The 20,389-nt window shown below is 37.3% G+C and overlaps 1 non-coding gene across 1 annotated transcript; it reads left to right on the plus strand.

The window, feature by feature from the left end:
- The first annotated feature begins 1,808 nt into the window (after nucleotides 1-1,808).
- On the plus strand, nucleotides 1,809-1,943 carry LOC116809750 (U4 spliceosomal RNA). Its single transcript, XR_004369940.1, has one exon. It is a non-coding gene; the product is annotated as a U4 spliceosomal RNA (small nuclear RNA).
- The last annotated feature ends 18,446 nt before the right edge of the window (nucleotides 1,944-20,389 follow it).

A 20,389-nucleotide genomic window follows, 5' to 3' on the forward strand; every position in this document is an offset into this window, starting at 1 on the left:
ATAGTTATAGTGGAATATCTAGGGACAAGTTCTACAGAGAACAGTGTTTTGCCAGTGTGAAACAATTAGGATATTATTATTTTAAATATTTAATTAACTTTAGACTTCTCTCTGAATAAAAGTAAACAAACACCTCATAATGTAAACATTATAATTTAATTTTAATTAAAATAGATTAAAATCAGAAGTAATAAAAGAATTATCAAAAGTTACAAACTATTTTAAGAGTATTTGAAGAGTTCTTAAAGGATAGTAAATAAGAATACATTGTCAGCCCTCTGTCTGTGGGTTCTGCATCTGTGAATTCAACCAACAGCAAATCAAAAATATCCAGGAAAAAAAACTGCACCTGTACTGAACATGTACAGACTTTCTATGTGTCATTATTCCCTATGCAATATAGTATAACAACTATTTACATAGCATTTCCATTGTAATAGGTATTATAAGCAATCTACTGATGATTTAAAGTATATGGGAGGATATGCACAAGTTATATGAAAATGCTACACCATTTTATATCAAGGGACTGTAGCAAGATATATTGTGGTATCTGCAGGATGTGTTGGAACCCACTCCCCACAGATACCAAGGGACAACTGTACTAATAAGAGAACAAGAGCTATTAAAGACAGAATGACTTGCAGTATTGCAAATTTGTTGACACTTGGTCATATGTAAAAAAGGGTCTGCTTTTTGTCACATAACATTTTAGCTTCTAAGAATATTAGTTTAGGCAACTTGAAAGAAATAAACCGCATCTGCTTAATGGATTTGTTTTCTATTTCATATTTGGGGTTCTATGGCACTAAAATGTAACTAAATTCATTTTCTAACTTCACCAAAGGATTTCAATACAGACTGGATGATATATTTATATATTTACCCCAGCAATCTCTGAAATGCATGCTTGCACTTCCTTGAATGGGGGTAGTAATTAGTTGCGTGGTAGGCAATGGCCAGGGCCACAGCTCACTGAGCAGCATAATGGTAGTGTCTTGTAGCTTTTCACTTCACATAAATGCTACATCCTTCCTCAGTAGATAGACAAAGAGCAGCTCACTACTGAAAAGCAGGTCTCTAATTTTCTATACGTCAGTGAGAAAGAGAGAAAAAGCTGTTACAAAACACATTTAGCCACAGGCCTAACACATAAATAAATATGTGATTTAACATATATTGTTATATGGCTAATTTTGGCTTTCAAACTGATTCCAACTTGTATAGGACAGCACCCTATACAGAGTGGATGCTCAATAAATAATGCAAATGACAATGCACTACATCCAAATAGCACCAAATAGCTACTTATTCAATTTATTCAATAATTCTAGTGAACTCCTATAGGCAGACTGTATCATATGATGGCCTTAGTAATACTTGCCCTCTCATCTACTTTCAAGGAATGTTACTACAGTCAACTAATAGGGCAAGAAGAAATGTAGATGGTCAGTGGAAATTTTTGCCTTGTAAACTCTAGACCCTATGAGAATCATTTTGGTAAGCAGCAAGCACATGAAGAGTTTGAGAGATAGTAAACAATAGAAGCAATCTGCTTTGATTATTCATTAAATGTCTCATTCATTATCAAAGTATCATAAACCAAGCAATGGAAAGAGGAGGTAAACCCATTTTAGTTCAGCAGAATCATCCTAGCTCAATCCCAGATTACCCTAAACAAAGGGCTGAGAAGTGTTTACTGTAATCAATGTGCAAGCTACAAAGCGATAAGGTTCTTTGACAGCTACCCAAGAAGAATGGAGTGGAAAGAAATGAGAAGGAGATGGAATTGTCAAAAGGCAACATGGAGCTTTGCACAGTGGCAGTATCGTAGCCAATGAGGTTTATCCGAGGCGCTATTATTGCTAATTGAAAAATTTTCCAAAATATAGTAATTAAGAAAATTACTCCCTTATCACAAACCCTTGTAGCAGAGCACATCTCCCCATGATCTGTTTTATCCTATATATATGAGCATTGGACCTAGGGTGGACACATTCCTTTTCTTACTTTCTGGAACGCCCTCCTCTGTCTATGAGTAGCCATACTTTCACCACTTTACTTTCTTAATAAACTTGCTTTTGCTTTGAAAAAAAAAAAAAGGCAACATGGAATATGGGTACATGTTTTCCATTTTACTTTAAGAAAAGGAAAAAATGAAAACAACAACACAGGACCTGTGGAAAATAACTTTTTTAAAAATAAGGATACCAAAAAGAAAGTACTTAGTAGAAGCAGCATAGGTAGATTTTATAGATTTTAAAATCTATAAAATTACTTGATGCCTTTAATGGGCCTTAAGAAGAATTACCTCTAGGAAATAAATGAAATAAGTAAGAAAATAACAGTCCAAAATGAAAGGACAAAAAATGACACACAAAGAAATGATCTCAAGAAGAGAGGACTGTGCAAACTAATCATATAAGATTGTAAAGTAAACAAAATGCAATCACATTTTTAAAACTTACATTAAAGACAGAAAAGAATAGGTTTGGAAACATGGAAAATTCAATCATTTACAGAAGAGATCAACCTGAATATTTGTCTTGGAAGCTAGGAAAAATTCAAATGAAAAGAATAAGGAACTGCATAATTTACAGAGAGGACAGAAAATACAGATGATTAAATTAATTTTGAGGTATCATTTGGTTGAATATTATGCAAATATTAAAATAATTTAAAAACAAGCATATTTTTGTTAACATGTTAAACAGGCAGGGGATCATAAACTGTACATCTGTACATATATACAGTACACATGATGTATATAATACATGATATATGATATGTATAATATACATAAAAAATAAGAAAGTGGTTTATATATATTTGGGCATAAATATATAAATACATATTTACACATAAATGGTTCAAGTGACAAATAATAAATTACCTTGTATATACATGTTTATAATAATTATCTCTGTGATAGAGATTGATCTTTGTTCTCTAATTTATAATTTCCTATGCTTTCTGAAGGTTTCATAAAGCATGTAATATTTTTACTATTTTTACAACTAGAAAGATTGCTTTTTTTTATTAATTCTCATAGGTTTTGGGGTAACAGGTGGTGTTTGGTTACATAAATAAGTTCTTTAGTGGTAATTTCTGAAATCTTGGTGCATCCATCACCCGAGCAGTATACAATGTACCCAATGTGTAGTCTTTTATCCCTCACCCTCCTCCCACCCTTTCCCCCGGAGTCCCCAAAGTTCATTGTATTATTCTTATGCCTTTGTGTCCTCATAGCTTAGCTCCTGCTTATGAGTGAGAACATACAATGTTTTGGTTTTCGTTTCTGAGTGACTTCACTTAAAATAAGGGGCTCCAATTCCATCCAGGTTGCTGCAAATGTCATTATTGCTTTCCTTTTTAAGGCTGAGTAGTATTCCATTTTTTATATATAAATATATATATATATACCATTCATTATATATATATGCATTCCATTATATATAATATATAATAGTATTTGCATTCCATTATATATATAATATATAATAGTATTTGCATTCCATTATATATATAATAGTATTCCATTTTTTATATATTATATATATAAAAATATATATAACAATTTCTTTTTTTATTATTATACTTTAAGTTCTAGGGTACATGTGCACAATGTGCAGGTTTGTTATACAGGTATACATGAGCCATGTTGGTTTGCTGCACCCATCAACTGGATATTTACATTAGGTATATCTCCTAATGCTATCCCTCCCCCAGCCCCCCACCCCACAACAGGCCCTGGTGTGTGATGTTACCCGCCCTGTGTTCATGTGTTCTCATTGTTCAACTCCCACCTATGAGTGAGAACATGTAGTGTTTGGTTTTCTGTCCTTGTGATAGTTTGCTGAGAATGATGGTTTCCAGCTTCCTCCATGTCCCTGCAAAGGACAAGAACTCATCCTTTTTTATGGCTGCATAGTATTCCATGGTGCATATGTGCCACATTTTCTTAATCCAGTCTATCATTGATGGACATTTGTGTTGGTTCCAAGTCTTTGCTATTGTGAATAGTGCCACAATAAACATACATGTGCATGTGTCTTTATAGTAGCATGATTTATAATTCTTTGGGCATATACCCAGTAATGGCATCGCTGGGTCAAATGGTATTTCTAGTTCTAGATCCTTGAAGAATCACCACACTGTCTTCCACAATGGTTGAACTAATTTACACTCCCACAACAGTGTAAAAGTGTTCCTATTTTTCCACATCCTCTCCAGCATCTGTTGTTTCCTGACTTTGTAATGATCGCCATTCTAACTGGCATGAGATGATATCTCATTGTGGTTTTGATTTGCATTTCTCTGATGGCCAGTGATGATGAGCATTTTTTCATGTGTCTGTTGGCTGCATAAATGTCTTCTTTTGAGAAGTGTCTGTTCATATGCTTTGCCCACTTTTTGATGGGGTTGTTTATTTCTTGAAAATGTAAGTTCTTTGTAGATTCTGGATATTAGCCCTTTGTCAGATGGGTAGATTGCAAAATTTTTCTCCCATTCTGTAGGTTGCCTCTTTACTCTTATCATAGGTTCTTTTGCTGTGCAGAAGCTCTTTAGTTTAATTAGATCCCATTTGTCAATTTTGACTTTTCTTGCCATTGCTTTTGGTGTTTTAGTCATGAAGTCTTTGCCCATGCCTATGTCCTGAATGGTATTGTCTAGCTTTTCTTCTAGGGTTTTTCTGGTTTTAAGTGTTACATTTAAGTCTTTAATCCATCTTGAATTAGTTTTTGTATAAGGTGTAAGGAAGGGATCCAGTTTCGGCTTTCTACATAGGGCTAGCCAGTTTTCCCAGCACCATATATTAACTAGAGAATACTTTCCCCATTGCTTGTTTTTGTCATGTTTGTCAAAGACCAGATGGTTGTAGATGTGTGGTGTTATTTCTGAGGCCTCTGTTTTGTTCCATTAATCTATATATCTATATATCTGTTTTGGTACCAGTACCATGCTGTTTTGGTTACTGTAGCCTTGTAGTATAGTTTGAAGTCAGGTGGCATGATGCCTCCAGCTTTTTTCTTTTTGTTTAGGATTGTCTTGGTTATGCAGGCTGTTTTTTGGCTCTATATGAATTTTAAAGTAGTTTTTTCCAATTCTCTGAAGAAAGTCATTGGTAGCTTGATGGGGATGGCATTGAATCTATAAATTACCTTGGGCAGTATGGCCATTTTCACGATATTTATTCTTCCTATCCATGAGCATGGAATGTTCTTCCATTTGTTTGTGTCCTTCTTTATATGTTAATTATTTTCGTTATTCCATCTCAAAAAAAAATATTTAGAGATATGGCGTCAAGCACTAGGAAATCCCCCAAACAGAAACTATTAAAAGTGAATGTATCTAGGGAGTGGGAACTGGGGTAGGAAATGAGGGCACATGACTTACGTTTAGCATAAGCCTTCTTAAAGGTTGTCCTTTTGTCATTTTGATAAAACATATTTTAAAAGAAAGTGTATGCAGCAAGAGAATGTGAGCATTTGGACAAGAGTTTTAGTATTATTATTCTTGAGTAACAGAGTAAAAATAAATTAATAAATTCCTTTAAATTCTGTAGCTAAGAAATCCACTGACTTCCCCAATTCATTCATGAGTTTTCTTTGGTTACCATCAAATTAAAATAGAATCTTATGTTAATCATGTTACATACTGTTGTGCTTTCCAATAAATACTGGGTGCCACAGAATATTTCCAAGCTAGAAATTCCCCTGCCTGGGATTTTGAGCCCAGATCTTCTCACCTGGCCTCTTTCCTTCCTCATCTCCATATTAAGCACTCATCATCATCCTTATTTGATGCAACTCATATTCTGATAATCCAATATTAATTGACACTAGGTGTTTATCATACTCTCTTTTGTGTGGATTCTTTGCTAGGTGGTATTCCACCACTACTGCAATTCCAAGCACTTTGAGATGAGATCTTAAAGAACCCAACATCAATAGTCTTTTAATATAGTGGTTTTGCCAAAAGCTTTTGAAACCTGTTTATAGTGAAAAATTTTCTAAAATTTCACTAATTACCTGAGTTTAATTTAGCAACTTATTCAAAGAATGATGCCCAGATCAAACTCCAGAAGGGGAGTATAAATTATTGACGGATCACAGAATATCATTATGTACATATATACACTTTGTAGCTTCCTAGTTACTAATTATACTTTATTTAAAAACAGGGTTTGCCATTTATTGCTGATTACAATATACAAAAATAGCAATTATGCACATTAATATCAGATTAATTTTTTGTTAATTATATTTAATTATAATACTATGCCCTGGTTTTCTGCACTCGGTCTTGTTTTATTTATGTATTTTTTTACTTGGCTTGTTTGTTTATTTGTGTAACATGTTCTGTTCCTGAATTTCAAAATTGTGGTCAGTGGTCATTTAACTTTTTAAAATAATTTTAACCAAGAAAAAGATAGAAGAAAGGGAATAACAAGTTTAGTGACTATTGTTGTCGTGTTTGAAAGTTTTCCTGACAATGCAAACCTTATCAGTCAAAGCTCAAGTATTCCCAAGTAGATTCTTCATTTCACATGGTTCACCTACATACGGTACCATTACAGGACATTAGATTTTAGATGTGGGCAATGGGCCAGATCATGAAGACCCTTCTGTGACATAATAGCCATTTAGAAAGTGTAAATAACCATATGATCTGTAAGACTGAAGGCCCAGGATTTATGAGTGTATGAGTTTCCTGGTGCTATCATAACAAAGTACTACACACTGGGTGTCTTAAATAAAACAACAGAAATGTATTCTCTTACGTTTCTAGGGACTTGAAGTCCAGAATTAAGGTGTCAGCAGGGCCATGCTGTCTATGAAGGCTTTGGAGGAGGATCCTTCCTCATTTCTCTCTAACTTTAGATGGTGGCTGTTATCCCTGTTGTTCCTTGGCTTGCAGTTATGCTGCTACCATCCCTGCTTCTGTCCTGAGACAGCATTCTCCTTGCACGTCTGTGTATACCTTCTCCTCTGGTAAGAACTCCAGTCACATTGGATTAGGGTGTACCTTAATCCAGCATGATACCTTCATTTGATTACATCTGCAAACTCTATTCCCAAATGACATTACATTCATAGGTATGGGGTTTAAGACTTCAACTCATTTTTTTCGGGGACATAGTTCAATCCTTAACAGTTAGAAAATCATTCCCATAATCAAAGTAAGAAAAGATGAGCCAGCCATAGAAGGGACTGATGGTATTGATAAGAATGAATTTGAGAAATATTTATGTGCCAGAATTATCAGGAATTCGTAACATATTAAATGAGATCCATTTTTTCATCAGATTTTTACCAAGCTAGCAGGATGAATGCAATCAGGTTATTAACTAAGAATGGCAGTACAGGAAGAGCAGATGACCTGAGATTGAAAAAAAAATAAAAATGAAGTTTTATTCATAACAAATTGAATTGGCAATATTCTCTCTACTCATGGAGCCAATTTATTAAAATATGTTGAGAAGAAAAATTTTTTAACACATAAAATTCTGTATCAGTCACAGATATTTTGGGGCCATCTCAGATTTCCTTGGCCTTCTCTACCTCCTCAGTGGGCTGAGATTCCACAACGGGGACCAGTCAACCCTGAGAGTGTCAGGCCTTCCTGTTTGGTCACTGTCATTAAACTGGGGTGACTAGCTGTATGTGCAGAGTTTATGGCTTCATTTACTACAATGGAATAAACTGTCACATCACAGAAAAGGTTATCTGCTATTGCTGAGAGGCAGAAAGGAATGTGATGACATCATCCAAAAGTACAGAATTCATTACCCATTGGGTGAACTTCCACCACTGTGAGAAAAGAAAAAGGGAATCAGGGAGAGAAATTATTTTCCTCATCTTTCCTTGTTGATTACTGTCTCAAGTCATGACTTCCTCCTACAGCCTCTTAATAGAACTTCTCAGGTGTTGAGTAGAAATTCAACTTGATGAGGGACCCACTGTGTTTCTTCGTGGAATGAAAAGGGGCAAAAGTATGAGAAGGAAGATCAGTAAAAAAACAGTTGAGCCAGGTGCAGTGGCGCATGCCTGTAATTCCAGCACTTTGGAAGGCCAAAGCGAGTGGATCTCTTGAGGTCAGGAGTTCGAGACCACCCTGGTCAACATGGTGAAACCCCATCTCTACCAAAATACAAAAATTAGCTGGGCGTGGTGGCATGAGCCTGTAATCCCAGCTACCAGAGAGGCTGAGGCAGGAGAATTGCTTCATCCTGGGAGGCAGAGGTTGCAGTGGGCCAAGACAGCACCACTGCATTCTAGCCTGGGTGACAAAGTGAGATTCTGTCTCCAAAAATAAAAAAAAAAAAATGAGTAAATAAACAAAATAAAATACAATCGAAATAGTCCAGGTAATAGATGATAATAGCTTGGGATAGAAGGGTGGCAGTGAAAAGAAACTGTGAGAAAGGGGTAGATATGGGATATGTGTTATAGGTAGAGCTGATGAATTCTTTTTAATGGATTAGATGTTCAAGTTACAAAAAATGATGACTTGAACAGCTGGGTGGTTACTGGATGCTAAATTCTGATGTAGATTAGGATGTAATAAAGCAACCTGCTTTTTGTGTCTATGAATTTTCTATGTTAAAAACTACCACTAATTTTGTAGCTCAAACAACACACATTTATGAACCCACAGATTCTATGAGTCAGGAGTCTTACAGACAGCTTAACTAGGACCTCTGCAATACTGCAATCAAGGTCCTGGCTGGACTGCATTCTCATTTGGAGACTTTACTCAGAAAGAATCTATTTCCAAGCTTAATCAGATTGTTGACAGAATGTATTTCCTTGCGGCTGTTGAGAGTAAGGACCACTGATTGCTTCCTGCCTTCTGCTGTAGACCATGTGAGCTCCTAGAGATCTCCTAAAGTTACTAGAGGCTGCTTGTCAGTCTTAGAATAATCTGCAGTTCCTGGCTATGGAGGATTTCCTAACATGATTGCTAACTTCAGCAATCCAGCAGCGAAAATATCTAGAGTAATTCTGTTAAGATAAGAAGAATAAAGAAACATATCCAGTTATCTTTGCCATATTATTTTTGTTAGAAGTAAGTCACAGGTCCTGTATACACTCAAAACTTGAATATCAGGAGATGGAGAATTTAGGGGGTCACCTTAGTGTCTGTCAACCACATTGCATATTAAACTCTTAAAACTAAACCATCAAATTGAATACATGGGTTTTGAAAAGAGTAGAAATGTCAAGACTGAAAATTTAAAAATATTCCAAATTAACCTCTTTATTTTTTCTAGAAGTAACTGAGGCATAAAGTACTTATTTTCACAAATTCTAACTACTAGTTAGCACCAACACTTGGTTTCAAATTAACTTTTCTTAACTTATAGCTCAGGAGGCTATGACCTTTAGAAAATTGCCTTTCAAGACCACACAAGTACACTGATGTACAAAAATATTGGTATTCAACATCACTGATACTTTCCTACTGATAGCATGTTTTCAGTGGCATGAAATAAGTAGCAGAATGTAAAACAGTACCTAAAATGTTGCCCAGTTATATAGCAAGGGAGCTGGATTTTAATTCTTAATTATTATCAGCTAATTTTCCCACATCTTAAATTCTTTAAATGTTACCTTTACTTTCCTCATTTCTTGGAGATGGCCAGAAGAGAACCAAACAGATTGTGTTGTATGATAGTGCTTGAAGAACACCTAGAGAGAAATGGCCTACACAGTAGAGGAATTGATGAGAGCATTACCCTATTTGGGATAGATAAAATTCGGGAAAGGAACTTAAGAGAGCCACACGTGGGCCAGAGAATGAAGCAGGACAGAGAGATGTCCACTGCCTGATGCTAGCTTGGCTATTGTTGTCATACTCTTGCATCTAGGAGCATTGCTTAATATAAATTTGAAAATAATTAATAGATATTTAAAGAATCAAGCACTTGAAATTTTTTAAAATAAACTCTCAAATATTTTAAACATTATATCTTTAGTATTGGGGGAGATATTAGTTTTATTTGTCAGTGATGTTCAGAAATCATTTGAGAAGGAGGGTATGGTAATTTAACCTAATTCAGGAAACTCAGTTAACTGGTTTATTGCATATATCTAGGCATGAGTTGATTTGAGTTTGGATAAGTTTGGTAGTGGCAACAATGAAGATACAAGAATGAACACAACTGATATTTTACAGAATAACTGAGAAGATTTATGACACAGTAAAAGAGATAAATGAAATATTAAATAAAATATGAGTCTAAGGATTTGATTCTCTTGGTTAAATTATTGGGGCTGTCATTGACAGGAAAAGTTTTATATGTCTGATAGATATTATATATTATTTACATTTTCTATTACATGTTATCTGCCATCTTTGACTACTCTTATGATAACAAAATATGTAAAGAGTCTTTACAAGGAGTGACTTGATATATTGATATATAAAAAGGCTTATATTTGGTTCTTCTAGACAGAGCAAAAAGTATATGTGGGTAAAAATTGGTTGAAGCTGATACAGCCTTCACTGTTTCTATACATGTTTTATGTCTGTTTTTTCTGTTGCTAAAATAAAGTTACCATGGGAACTGAAATTCCGTACCACAGTTCTAAAGCACAGTCTGTGAGAATAAACTTTGTAAAAAAGAAAACCAAATCATCTCTGTGCTACAAATTATTTCAATATTTTGGTGCAAATATTAAAAATGAATATTTTTTCCTCAAGCAAATGAGTGGTGGATGATGATTTTCTATTTTCTGTATGAACAAAATGAAATCAATTATATATCACTAAACTTGATGTTAGAGTATATTTTATTCAGAGTTTTATTCACTTAGTTTACAATTCATATAGTTATTATTTTATGTGTTTGAACACACTGCACTCTGAGTGGCATGGAGTGAAATGAGGGTTGGTAGTAACTTAATCCTGAAAACATAGAAGACTTCAGACATGTTGATTACTGATTTCATGTTTAGGTATAATAAAACTTCCATATGTCAGGAACATTGACAACATTATAGTGTCTTCAATTACTTTAAAAATATTTTAGATAGATAATTGTAAGTTTTAATTTGCTAAACTTCAGGTGAATTAAACTCTCTCATCTAGAATAAATACTCAAAGGATTGTGAGTTAGCTTTGTTTCTAAACAGAACAAATCTAGAGAAATTCTATGAATTAGTACCTGTACCTCTATTTTCCACATGTAATAGAAGAATGACCTCAGGGACAGAGAGATTAAATTACTTATCCAAGATTGCAGAGATAGGGAGTTGTGAAGCTGGAATCTGAGCCTTGGTCATCTGGCTTCAGAGCCTTTGACTTTAATCACTAGAGAATATATAGCCACTTTAATCCTGATCTAGTCTCAAGATTCTGTAATACATAGTTAACAAAAATAGGAGTGCATTGATGTATCATTGCTATGGTTTAAATGGAGTGAAAATATCTTCCATTTATACCCTAAATCAAATTCTAGCACTAACTCTTAGGAGTTGTTTGACTTTCAGAAAATTGCTTATTGCCTCTGGGACTTTTACAAATCTACAACACATGGAAAGAAAGACAACTTGCAGTCAGCTACTGCAATGTTAAAATGTGATTTAAAAAAATGTAAAAAGAGTTAGTATACATTTACTTTAAGAATATTGACAATTGAAAGTTACTATTTACCCAGCCTATGAAAAGATTCAGGTATCCAAAAGCAGATGTTGCCCTTTTAAGACCTAATGCAGTTAAGGCAGTGTAGTCCTTAAGTAGACTTAAGGTAAGTCCACTCTACCTTGGCAATATCTCAGTCCCAATCCTTCCCCTATCAAAAACTTATCTGTCGTGAGATACCTGTTGTGAGACATTTGTCAAGATGGCTGACTCCAGACTCCAGACACCACTTCTCCTCATAAAAAGAACCAAAGTTACAGCTGAATAATCATAACTTGAATGAATGCCAAGGGGAGAGTACTGGAACCTAGCATGAAACTCACAGAAAGAAGCCAGGGCACAGAAAAAGAAAGAAACAAGAAGCTGGCAGAGATTAGCTAGGAACCCCAAGGGACTTGGTATTTTGTTGAAAAGGTATGTCCGAATGTTGTTGGCTGCCCTCGCTTCTGCGGCACACCACCGGTATCCCACCTGTTGGAGAGTGCCTCTGTTCTTGCAAACCCAAACGATGGTATGGGCAGAGATTTGGAGACTTCTTGAGGGCATTACACCAGATTACCTGCATGAGCCAGGTCACTTACCCTCCCCCTAGACCCAAGCTGTGTGGTGGGTGCCACACTTGGAGCACAGCCTTTGAGGGACTCTGTCTTGCCCAGGGAACCTCATCCCTTGTTTCTCCAAATCACTGGAGCCCCTGCAGATATTCCCTAGGACCAGCTTGGATTGCAGCCAACCACACAGGCCTTGCTGGACCCAAGAGAGCTGCAGGCTTCCCAGGGCTTTAACCTTCGGGGAATGGAGTGCTGCCCCTAAGGGAAGGAAGAGGGCAGTGCAGAAAGGGAGCACCCCTTGAACGACAACAAAAAAAACAGGGTATGGCATGCTTTCTTATGGTTAAGAGTGCCTCACTTGTAGGCTGAGAGTGATGGCAGCACTTCTAGTGGAGACAAAGGTGCTATGCTCAGCTCCACAAGGTAGAAGTATGATTCCATCTCAGTGGCCAAACAGCCCCAGTACTTGGGCACAGAATTGGACAGGGAGATTTCTCCTTCCCGCTTACCCAGTGTAGTGGACCCAGTTATGGCTACTCTCAGGAGACTGGTGCAGGTGCACCAGAGGATGGCCATTCTAGGGTTATTAGGGGCATCTGTATACCAACTGGCAGTGTGCCCACTGGAGCCAACTTGCACAAAAGACTCCCCCTACACAGAGCAGCAGTGTTCCTGCAACAGAGAGCAGGAGAGTAAAAAAGCTGTGTCTTTTGAGCTGAGGGAGAAGGTTCCTCACCAAAGACATTTTGGTGGTGAGCCACAGAGCAGGCATCATTCATGGCTCTTGGCTACATTGCAGCTTCAAGATAGAGCATGATGTTTGTCTGATCTGATTGTCCCAAGCACCAGGACAGTGGTGTGATGGGACAGTGGATCACATCCCTGCCTACCTAGGCCATGGACTAGAAAAACTCACTTCCCCAGTGCAGAGACCTCAGCAAATTTCACCAGAAGCTCCTGCCACCACCTCTGTCTGGGTTGGTAGTTGTGCCCACCATTGTAATATCCAAGGGCAGACTTGGCAGTTCAGCTCTACCAAGTTTGTCACCCCCTCAAGGGCTGAGCAGGGAGCTCAAGTCACTCAAGTCCATTCCATGGACCAACCTATTGCCTGCAGCGACAGAGAGTTTCTTCAGGTAAACAATGATCAAGCAATCACCCCTCTTTCCTGGAGCTTGAACTGCACTAGAGTGAATAAAACTCTGTTTTAGTCTGTAAACTATTCTGTTTTACACCATCCTGGTGATGATGAAATCCCTTAGCATTTGCTTGTCTGGAAAGATTTTTTTTCTCCTTTGCTTATGAAGCTTAGTTTGGCTGGCTATGAAATTCTGAGTTGAAAACTATTTTCTTTAAGAATGTTGAATATTGGCCCCCACTCTCTTCTGGCTTGTAGGGTTTCTGCTGAGAGATCCACTGTTAGTCTAATGGGCTTCCCTTTGTAGGTGACCTGACCTTTCTCTCTGGCTGCTCTTAACATTTTTTTCCTTCATTTCAAGCTTGGAGAATCTGAAGATTATGTGTCTTGGGGTTGATCTTCTCATGGAGTATCTTAGTGATGTTCTCTGTATTTCTTGAATTTGAATGTTGGCCGGTCTTGCTAGGGAAGTTCTCCTGGATGATATCCTGCAGTGTGTTTTCCAACTTGGTTCTATTCTCTCTGTGTGTTTCAGGTACTCCAGTCAATCATAGGTTCAGTCTTTTAACATAGTCCCATATTTCTTTGAGGCTTTGTTCATTCCTTTTGATTCTTTTTTCTCTAATCTTGTCTGCATTCCTTATTTCAGCAAGGTGGTCTTCGAACTCTGATATCCTTTCTTCCACTTGATCGATTTGGCTATTGATACCTGTTTATGCTTCATGAAGTGATTGTGCTGTGTTTTTCAGCTCCATCAGGTCATTTATGTTCCTCTCTTAACTGGTTATTCTAGTTAGCAGCTCTTGTAACCTTTTATCAAGGTTCTTAACTTCTTTGCATTGGATTAGAACATGCCCTTTAGCTCAGCAGAGTTTGTTATTACCCACCTACTGAAGACTACTTCTTTCAATTCGTCCATCTCATCCTCCATCCAGTTCTGTGCCCTTGCTGGAGAGGCATTGCGATCATTTGAAAGAGAAGAGGCATTCTGGCTTTTGGAATTTTTAGCGTTTTTTGTGCTGGTTTTTCCTCATCTTCCTGGATTTATCTACCTTCAAACTTTGAGGCTGATGACCTTTGGATGGGGTTTTTGTGGGGGGATCTTTTTTGTTGATGTTACTGTTGTTATTGCCTTCTGTTTGTTAGTTTTTCTTCTAACAGTCAGGCCTCTTTTCTGCAGGTCTGCTACAGTTTGCTGGAGGCCCACTCCAGACCCTGTTCGCCGGGATATCACCAGTGGAGACTGCAGAACAGCAAAGATTGCTGCCTGATCCTTCTCCTGGAAGCTTTTCCCTAGAGGGACACTGGCCTGATGCTAGCTGGAGCGCTCCTGTATTAGGTGTCTGTTGACCCCTGTTGGGAGATCCCTCCCAGTCATGAGGCATGGGGGTTAGGAACCCACTTGAGGAGGCAGTCTGTCCCTTAGCAGAGCTGGTGCACTGTGCTGGGAGAATCCCCCTTGTCAGGATCAGCCTCTCTCTTCAGAGCTGGCAGGCAGGAAAGATTAAGTATGCTGAACCTGCAACCACAGCCACCCCTCCCCCCAGGTGCTCTGTCCCAGGGAGATAAGAGTTTTGTCTGTAAGCTCCTGACTGGAGCTGCTGTATTTCCTGCAGAGATGCCCTGTCCAGTGAGGAGGAATCTAAAGAAGCAGTCTGGCCACAACCACTTTGCTGTGCTGTAGTGAATTCCGTGCACTCCAAACCTTCTAGGATCCTTAGCCCTGTCAAAGGAAAACTGCCTACTAAAGCCATAGTAAAATATACAGGAGCACTCCAGCTGGCATCAGGCCAGTGTCCCTCTGGGAAGAAGCTTCCAGGAGAAGGATCAGGCAGCAATCTTTGCTGTTCTGCAGTCTCCACTGGTGACACCCCAGTGAGTATACCCCGGCGAGCCACAGTAAAGGTGGTAACCCCTCCCCCCACCAAACTTGATCATCCCAGGCTGACTCCAGACTGTTGTCCTGGCAGTGAGAATTTCAAGCCAGTGGTTCTTATCCTGCTGGGCTCCATGGGAGTGGGACCCGCTGAGCAAGACTGCTTGGCTCCCTGGCTTCAGCCCCTATTCCAGGGAAGTGGACAGTTCTCCCATTTCACTGGAGTTCCAGGTGCCACTGAAAAAACTCCTGTGGGTCAGTGCCTGCCCAAACAGCCACCCAGTTGTGTGCTTGAAACCCAGGGCCCTGGTGGTGTAGGCTCATGAGGGAATCTCCTGATCCGCAAATTGCAAAAATCCATTTGTACTGTTGGTGGGAATGTAGATTGGTTTAATCATTGTGGAGGACAGTGTGGCAATTCCTCAGGGATGTAGAACCAGAAATACCATTTGACCCAGCAATCCAATTACTGGATATATGCCCAAAGGAATATAAATCATTCTACTATAAAGACACATGCAAACAGATGTTTAATGCAGCACTGTTTACAACAGCAAAGACATGGAACCAACCCAAATGCACATCAATGATAGACTAGATAAAGAAAATGCGGTACATATACACCAGGAATACTGTGCGGCCATAAAAAAGAATGAGTTCATGACTTTTGCAGAGACATGGATGAAGCTGGAAGCCACCATTCTCAGCAAACTAACACAGGAACAGAAAACCAAACACCACATGTTCTCACTCATAAGTGGGAGTTGAACAATGAGAACACATGGACACAGGGAGGGGAACAACACACACCAGAGCCTGTTGGCAGGTGGTGGACAAGGGGAGGGAGAGCATTAGGACATATGCCTAATGCATGCAGGGCTTAAAACCTAGATGACAGGTTGACAGGGACAGCAAACCACCATGGCACGTGTATATCTACGTAACAAACCTGCACATTCTGCACATGTATCCCAGAACTTAAAATAAAAAACAAGGGCTGGGCGTGGTGGCCCACACCTGTAATCCCAGCACTTTGGGAGGCCGAGGCGGGTGGATCACGAGGTCAGGAGATCCAGACTATCCTGGCTAACACGGTGAAACCCCACCTCTACTAAAAATACAAAAAATTAGCCAGGCGTGGTGGCAGTCACCTGTACTCCCAGCTACTCAGGAGGCTGAGGTAGGAGAATGGCATGAACCTGGAAGGTGGAGCTTGCGGTGAGCCTAGATCACACCACTGCCCTCCAGCCTGGGTGACAGAGCGAGACTCCATCTCAAAAAAAAAAAAAAAAAAAAAAAAAAAAAATTTGCATCAATGTTCTTCAGAAATAATGGCCTAAAATAAATAATACAGATTGGTTTAATGCATAGAAAAAATAAGATCCAACCATATGCTGCATACAGGAAACCCACCTAACTGATTGAAAGCAGTGCTAAGAGGGAATAGTATGGCACTAAATGCCTACATCAAAATGATAGTAAGATCACAAATTAACAACCTAATGTTGTATCTCAAGGAAGTAGAAACTAGAAAAATAACAAACCAAACCCAAGGCTAGCAGAAGAATACAAATACCAAAGATCACTGTAGAAATAATAAATTGAGACAAAAAATTACAGAAGATCAACCAAATGAAAATGTAGTTCCTTAAAAAGATAAAATTGATCTCTCACTAGATAGATCAATCAAGAAGAGAGATGATTCCAATATGCACAATAAGAAATTGAAAAAGAGATATTACAGCCAATACCACAGAAATATGAAAGATCATCAAGAACACTACGAAGATCTCTATGGGCACAAGCTTAAAAACGTAAGGGAAATGAATACATTTCTAGAAACATACAATTTCCAAAATTTGAGCCAGGAAGAAATAGAAATATTGAACAGACCAATACCAAGTAATTAGATTGAATAAGTAATAAAAAAATTTCCCAACAAAAGCAGCCCAGGACCAGGTGTATTTACAGCTGAATTCTACCAGATGTACAAAGAACTGCTACCAATTCTTCTGAAACGGCTCTAAAAAAATCAAGGAAGAGGGAATCCTCCCCAACTCAGTCTACAAAGCCATATTACCCTGATGTCTAAGCCAGGCAATATTACATACAAAAAAGAATATTACAGACTAATATTTCTGATGAACATAGATGCAAAAGTCCTCAACGAAATACTAGCAAACTTAATCTAACAGCACATCAAAGAGATAATACACAATGATCTAGTTGGTTTTATTTAAGGGATGCAAGGATGGCTCAACAGACACAAAACAATAAATGCAATTCACCACTAAAACAGAATTAAAAACAAAAGCATATGATCACTTCAATAGATGCAGAAAAAGCATTTGATAAAATTGAGCATTTCTTTACTATAAAAAAGTAAACAAACCAGGCATCAAAGGAGCATACCTGAAAAAATAAAAGTCATGTATGATAAACTCACAGCCAACATCATACAAAATGGGGAAAATAAAGCATTCTCCCTGTGTTAGTTCATTCTTATGTCACTATAAAGAAATACCTGAGGCTGGGTAATTTATAAAGAAAAGAGATGTAATAGTCTCATGGTTCTGCAGGCTGTATAGGAGGCATGGTGCTGACATCTGCTTGGTTTCTTGTGAAGCCTCAGGGAGCTTTTACTCCTGGTAGAAGTTAAAGCACAAGCAGGTACATTATATGGTGAGAGAGGAAGCAAGAGAGAAAGAAAGGTCACAGACTCTTTTAAATACCAGATCTCATGTGAAACAATTGCATAAGAACTCACATATCACCAAGGGAATGGTGCTAAACCATTCAAGAGGGATCCACCCTACGAACCAGTTACCTCCAACAGGCCTCTTCAACATTGGGAATCACATTTTAACATGAGATTTAGAGAGGACAAATATCTAAACCCTATCACCTCCTAAGAACTGTACCAAGACAAAGATGCCCACTTTCATCAGTCTTATTCAACATGGTACTGAAAGTACCTTGCACCAGAGCAATCAGGCAGGAGAACAAAATAAAAGACATCCAATTTGGAAAAGAAGAAGTCAAATTATTTCTGTTTGCTGATGATGTAATCTTATATCTAGAAAACCCTAAATCCGTCAAAAGACTACTAGATTTGATAAATGAATTCAGTAAATTTTCAAAATCAACATACAAAAACTCAGTTACATTTTTATACATCAATAAACAACCATGCTAAGAACCAAATCAATAACTCAATTCCATATACAAAGCTACAAAATAAAATAAAATACCTATGAATACATTTTACCAAGGAGGCAAAAGGTCTTTACGAGGAAAATGACAAAACTGATGAAAGAAATAGTAGACGACACAAATTGAAAATGATCTCATACTAATGAATTGCTTATTGCTCAGTATTGTTAAAATGACCATACTGCTCAATGCAACCTGTAGATTCACTATAATTCTTATCAATATACTGTTACTTTTCACAGAATTAGAAAAAATAATCCTAAAATCTGTATCTAAGCAAAAAAAAAAAAAAAAAAAAAAAAAAAGCCTGAATAGCCAAAGCAACTCTAAGCAAAACCAACAAAGCTACAGGCACCGTATGACCTGACTCCAAATTATATTACTAGGCTTTCCTAACCAAAACAGCATGGTACTGGCATAAAAATAGGCACATACATCAATGGAACAGTATAGAGAACCTAGAAATATAGCTACAATCAACTGATCTTCAATAAAGTGGACAAAAACATACACTCTGTTCAATAAATGGTGGTGGGAAAACTGGCTAGCTGTATGCAAAAAAATTGAAACTGGACCCATAGCTCTCAACATATACAAAAATTAACTCAAGGTGGATTAAAGACCGAAGTGTATGACCTGAAACTATAAACATTCTAGAAGAAAATCTAGGAAAACATTTTTGGATATTTGTCTAGGCAAATAATTTATGCCTAAGACCTCAAAATCAAAGGCAACAAAAACAAAAATAAACAAATGGAATTTAAACTAAAAAGCTTCTGCACAACAAAAAGAAATAATCAATAGAGTAAAAATACAATCTATAGTATGGAAGAGAATATTTGCAAACTATGCATCTGACAATAGGCTAATATCCGGGATCTATAAGAAACTCAAACAACTCAACAAGAAAAACACAAATAACCCCATTAAAACATAGGCAAAGAACATGAACAGACTTTTTTCAAAAGAAGATATACAAATTGCCAGCAATGAAGGAAAACATGGTCAACATCAGTAATCATCAGAGCAATGCAAATTAAACCCATTATGACATACCATCTTACACCAGTCAGAGTGGATGTTACTAAAAAGTCAAAACAACAGTTGTTGCGGAGGATGCAGAAAAAAGGAAATACTTATACACTGTTGGTGATCATGTAAATTAGTAAAAACTTCTATGGGAAACAGTATGGAGATTTGTCAAAGAACTAAAAATAGAACTACTATTTGATCCAGCAATGCCACTACTGGATATTGACCCTAAAGTAAGGAAATTATTATATCCAAAAGACACTTGCACTTGTAGGTTTATTACAGCACAATTCATAATAGCAAAGGTCAAGAATCAACCTAAGGGTTCGTCAACAGATAATTGGATAAAAAATGTAGTGATGTAGTGTATATATTCACACATATCCACACACACATACATACACATATACATTATGGAATACAGCTTAGCAGAAATCATGTATTTTGCAGATATATAGATGGAACTAGAAGCCATTATATTATGTGAAATAACTCAGAAATAGAAACTGAAATACCACATGGTCTCACATAAAATTGGGAGCTAAAGAATGTGCACACATGGACATACAGAGTGGAAAAATAGACGGTGGGCTGGTGGTGAGGTACAATGTATAGTATTTGAAAAATTGTTACACTCATAGCCCAGATCTCACCACTAAATGATATATTCATGTAATAAAACTGCATTTGTACCCCCTAAATCTATTTTTAAAAATCATGTTGCATCTAACAGTAAATAAATAAACAAAAACAATTCACCTATTATGTATTCCATTTTCTATCAGCCTGCTGCATTTTTGTTAAGAAATTTGACCAACAAATCCTCACTCGCTTTTTGAGGATGAAAACTTGATCAATATAAAACATGCAACATAATCAACAATCCTAAATTTCTAATCAATGAAGATAATCTGAATTCATTTTAACTGT

This window comes from Hylobates moloch, unplaced genomic scaffold, assembly GCF_009828535.3.
Source record: "Hylobates moloch isolate HMO894 unplaced genomic scaffold, HMol_V3 SCAFFOLD_1, whole genome shotgun sequence".
NCBI lineage: Eukaryota > Metazoa > Chordata > Mammalia > Primates > Hylobatidae > Hylobates > Hylobates moloch.